A 5,449-nucleotide genomic window follows, 5' to 3' on the forward strand; every position below is an offset into this window, starting at 1 on the left:
AGCAGAGGTCCCACATTAGCTCTGTTTCTTCTTTAACTGTTCCTGAAGTAGGAGAAGCTCATCTTGGTGCCCTTGAATGCCTTTTTCAGTTTCAATTGAGTTTTGATATGAACCATTGCTGTGCTTGGATTATGCTGTCCTTGAAGGCAAGATGTATCCAGACAAACTGTGAAAATGATTAGTGTGTTCCTTGACTGTATCATCAAGGGTGTGAGAAAGAACCCAGTGTGCTATGTTTTGTGTCCATGCAATGCCTGCAGCTCTTGGTTAGAAGAAGCGAAAGACTGTGCCTCTCTGATGGCACCTGATGACTGATACCTCTGACTGATCGCATCAGTCAATGGCACACAGGCACCAAATCACACTCTCTGTGATGCTGTCTGGGGTGTCAGTCCTGCACCCCCTGAACAGGAATTGCTTTCTTGTAAGTCCTCTGCTGTCCCTGCAAGCCCTGGCATCTCATGTAGCTCTGTGGGCCTGGATGTGAACACTAACTTGAGTAGCTGCCCTGAATTCTGATAGGCAATGTGGGGCTGAACATGAAACAACTGCCAGTGCAGTCTGGAGAGACCTAGTAAATACAGCTGGTGGAGAAGAGAAAGAGAGAGCCTGAGCTCTCCCTGTGGCACATGACTCCAGTTGTTCAGATGAATAACTCCGCAGGCTGCCCTGACCGTAATGAGTGGGGACAGGTTCAGTTGCCCTTAATTTGGGCATCAGCTGTCATTTCAGGTGGCCAAAGAAAATACCCAGCAGCCTCTAAGAAGATTCCCTCTGATGTTGGCCTGTCTCTATGAACTGCTCTGTTAGAGCTTGCAGTTACCTGCACATCTTCAACCACCCCTGACACCTTCAATGTCACCAGGCTGGTGTCTGAACAGCCCAGTCCTGCCCTCCATCTCCATTAATCACCATGGGAGCTGAGACAAGGAGCTCACATGCAGGTGCCTATTTTGTGCCCACCTGAACACCTGAGGCAAGAGGAATCCCACCTCCTGTGGGTTTGTGTTGTACATGGGAGGGGGCTGAGTCCCCTTCTAGCCTCAGGAATACAAACCCACAAAGGAGATGCTTCTATTGACTCATCTGCATCCCTTGCCTCAGCAGGGGTAAAGGAGATCCCTCCTGGTCATAGTCCAGTTTTCCTGTGTAATGATGGGACAAGGAAATGTCAGTCTTAGACCTCAATTTGTCTCTGAGAGGAGAAATGACACTGCTGGAAAGAAGTGTCTCTCCCCAGCTGCCACATGAAACATCAGTGATTGCTTCAGCCTGTTTCATAGCAGGTTCCCCTGGAGCCCCAGGGACACCTGGAGGGAGCCCAGAGGGGACAGAGGAAGAGACACCTTGGGCTGGTCCCTCTGCTGCTGAGCTGGGCTGGGCTCCTGGGGTGGAGGGAGCTCATGGCAAGTGGGCAGCGCTGCAGAGAGACAGCTCTGCCCAGGAGCAGCTCCTGTGCAGAGCGCAGCAGGGCTGAGGGCACTGCCTGCAGGCAGCGAGGGGAGAGGAGCCAGGCAGAGAGAGGTTAAAGGCAGTGTGGGGTGGGAGGGTGCTGAGAGCTCACTGGGGGAGAAATCTTCACAGCCCTTGACATGGTAAGTCTCTGACTGCAGGACAATGCAGGGGCAGTTGCTGGTGGGATTACCTGAAGCTGGTGCATCCCACAGTTTACAGGAGCTGTCAGGATGTCTCTCACAGTATCTCTGTTGTAGAGGAGAAGAACATCCTCCAGAGCAGGGCTTCCCTGCTGCACTGCCAGAGGGACAGAGTATGACGGCTGCCTTCTGCTGGGGACAACTGCAGGGGTGTGCAGCCAGGGGTGCCCAGGGCTGTCCTTGAGAGCAGGGTCCCTGCACCCCAGAGGTATTTGTGCTGGGGTAGGGACTCTGCTGCCTGCCAGGGTCAGCACTCAGCCTGCCCAGGGAACTCCCTCTGGTGCTGCAGGGAGAAGCTGTGGGTGGAAGGAGTGAGCCCAGGCAGGGCAGGGTCCTTCTGCTGTTGAGAGGGTGCTGTGTGGGCCAGGGCTGCTCACAGCTCCAGATCAGCACTAGGAAACTTGCAAGGGGATGTTTCAAGAGGAAGGTCAAGGCAGGGTTTGCTATAAAGATAAAGAGATTTCCTGAGTCTTCAGTTTCCTCCTTCAGAGCAGGGGACAGGAGGGGGTGTGGAGGGAAAGGAAAGAGAATTAGAAAAATGTTCTCAAGTTTGAACAAGTCATTGAGAATCCTGAGCTGTATCTTTCAGTGGTCAGTAGGTCTGCTAGGAGCCTCCTAATGTGCCTTCAGCCACTCCTCTGCCCATAGACAGCATCAGCATCACCTTTGCTGGACCCATCAGGGTGTTCTGCCCTTCTGAACCTCCAAACAGGAACATGCACGCAGCCATTGCCCTGCAAACAGGCAGGTTTGTGTAGGTGAGTGCACAGAGGCTGCAATGGGGTCCGTGAGTGCTGAGAGGGAAACACCTCCTAGGAGGAAAATCTCCAGGCAGCAGAGATATGATCTGGGAATGAGCGGAAATTAAAGCCAGAAATGTTGTGGAAGGGAGAATACAGAAAGCTCCGTGTGACCCCCTCCAATGCAGACCCCTTCCTCTGAGCAAGCCCCCTTGCCTCCTCTCCCACCCACCAAAGCCTGTTTCCTCAAGGCTGTGGGGTCCAGGACATGAACCCCCTCCTGTGCAGCCAGAGCTCCAGCAGAGCCGTGGTGCAGCTCTCCAGCCACGTGCCCAGTTCCCTCTGCAGAGCACAGGGGCTGAGAGCAGCTGCCCGGCAATGCTGGTGTGTGGGAGGTGGCGTGCACAGCTGGGTCAGGGTACCGCTGTCCTGAGGGCCCGGCTGCCTCTGCCCTGGCCTCTCCCAGCCACACCCTCACTGGATTTTCCCTTGTTTCTGCACTTGTCTCTGTTATTGCTGTGGTTATTTCATTCTTGCTGCCAGGCTCTCTGGGGAGGTGGAGTTTCAGCTGCAGAGTCACACCCTGATCTTGTGGGTCCTTTCGTGCAGGTGTGTCCATGGGAACAAGTGTCCCAGCTTTCATCTCACTTGTGGGATCTGGTCAATACACTCTGTGGGGCTGGGATATGAGCTGACTCCTACTGAGATGCCCTTGTTAGGACACTTGGCTGTCCCCTTGAGATGTCCTTCCAAGCTGTGAGCTGCCCTCAAGGATGCAGACCTATCTCATAGCACCTCTGTTTTATCTTAAAGCCCCATGGAGAATGCAAAGCCTCTGTGACTGAGGCAATGCTGTTGGGTTGGTGAAATAAAGCATGAGTGTCGTGGGCTGGAAGTGGGGTGCTGAGACCTTGAGAAAGGGTGAGACATTTAGTGGTCTGCAGTGGATCCCTCTGCTCTCAGCAGCGTCTGGTTATTTTTCAGGATAATATGGGAGTGTGATAACCCTCCATGTGAGAAAGGTGCAAGCCCAGAGAAACTGGGAATTTGATGGAGAGACAGACCATCTCCCCTCACTCTGCACTAACCCACAGGCAATCCTCTTGTCTCGCAGGACTCGCTCTGTTCTCCCTGAGTGCAGCAGAAATGCTGAGGGTTTCTGACATCCAAGAATACCCCTCAAGTGAGATCGAGGGGGAGCTGTAAATGAACCTAGAACTCTCAAACTGCCTTCTGCCCTCCCTGTTCCTTAGCACTGGGGGTGCAGATGCTGACAGGCAGTTAACAGCAGTTTCATAGGACAAAGTTGACCACCAGGACTGGTCCCTGCCCCTACTCACTTCTGCAGAGCAGGGCTGGTGATCGAGAGCCCATGGGCAACTGCCCTGCTCTTCTTCGCACACGCGGCCAGCACCAACCACGACTCCAGCCACGGAGCTGAAGGAAGGTCTCCTAGAAAATCAAAAGATTGTCTGTGTGTGTTACATGGGGGGAAACTGTGGGAAATGGCTTTGATTTTGCTTAGAGAAGTGTCCCCTAGCTTGTCACTCTCTTTTTCTCCTACGGCAGGTCCCCAGGCCCAGAGGCAGCAAATGTCCAACAGCAGTTCCATCACCAAGTTCCTGCTCCTGGTATTTTCAGACACGCAGGAGCTACAGCTCTTGCACTTCTGGCTCTTCCTGGGCATCTACCTGGCTGCCCTCCTGGGAAATGGACTCATCATCACCGCTGTAGCCTGCAACCACCGCCTCCACACCCCCATGTACTTCTTCTTTCTCAACCTCTCCCTCCTTGACCTGGGCTCCATCTCTACCACTGTCCCCAAATCCATGGCCAATTCCCTGTGGGACAGCAGGGCCATCTCCTATACAGGATGTACTGCACAGGTTTTTTTCATTTTCTTTTTGATGACAGCCGAGTATTCCCTTCTCACTGTCATGGCCTATGACCGCTATGTTGCCATTTGCAAACCCCTGCACTATGGGACCCTCCTGGGCAGCAGAGCTTGTGTCCACATGGCAGCAGCTGCCTGGGGAACGTGCAGTTTCTTCAATGCCTGTGCTGCACACGGCCAATACATTTTCACTACCCCTCTGCCATGGCAATGCCCTGGACCAGTTCTTCTGTGAAATCCCCCACATCCTCAAGCTCTCCTGCTCGTACTCCTACCTCAGGGAGGTTGCGCTTCTTGTGGTTAGTGTCTGTTTAGCTTTAATGTGTTTTGTTTTCATTGTGCTCTCCTATATGCAGATCTTCAGGGCCGTGATGAGGATCCCTTCTCAGCAGGGACGGCACAAAGCCTTTTCCACGTGCCTCCCTCACCTGGCCGTGGTCTCCCTGTTTATCAGCACTGGCATGTTTGCCTACCTGAAGCCCCCCTCCATGTCCTCCCGATCCCTGGATCTGGTGGTTGCAGTTCTGTACTCAGTGGTGCCTCCAGCAGTGAACCCCCTCATCTACAGCATGAGGAACAAGGAAATCAAGGATGCCCTGTGGAAACTGATGACTGGGTGTTTTTCTGAAGCATTAAAATGCCCTTCATCTTCTGCAAAGAAATTATAATGTAACTCATTACAGGTCCAGACTGTCTTTTTTGTTTTTTTCATGGTGGTGGTAGTTTTTTACTTGTGATAATATTGTCATCCCCTTTCTATTTCACTGTCTGCTTTTCTTTTGAGGCTGTGGAAATGAGGAGCCGTGCTCTCTGTGTGTTCAAACAAAATAAAGGGACATGTAGTGATCGTTTCTTTCCTGAGATCCTTCCTCCAAAGCCTTTTTGGAGCTGCAGGGACAGTTCCTGTGTGCATGGGTGGAGGGGAAAAGAGTCCTGGCATGGCAGCACTGCCAGGGATCACCAGCATTTGATATTCCAGAGCTGTTCTCTTTCCACTTCCACACTCTCTGATCCCTTGTGTTGGTGTAAGGCCTGAGTGCTGTGGCAGCTTGGTCACAGTTGTGCTGCATGGTAGTCCTGTGACCACAGGCAGGGACAGGCAATGGGCACCTCTGAGACATAGATGGCCTCCATAACAGCCTTTCTATAAAGAAAGGTGA

The 5,449-nt window shown here is 52.7% G+C and overlaps 1 pseudogene; it reads left to right on the plus strand.

Moving 5' to 3' along the window:
* The first annotated feature begins 3,987 nt into the window (after nucleotides 1-3,987).
* On the plus strand, nucleotides 3,988-4,957 carry LOC137677404 (olfactory receptor 14A16-like; annotated as a pseudogene).
* Nucleotides 4,958-5,449: the final 492 nt, after the last annotated feature.

This window comes from Nyctibius grandis, unplaced genomic scaffold (genome assembly GCF_013368605.1).
Source record: "Nyctibius grandis isolate bNycGra1 unplaced genomic scaffold, bNycGra1.pri scaffold_204_arrow_ctg1, whole genome shotgun sequence".
In the NCBI taxonomy this organism is placed as follows: Eukaryota; Metazoa; Chordata; class Aves; order Nyctibiiformes; family Nyctibiidae; genus Nyctibius; species Nyctibius grandis.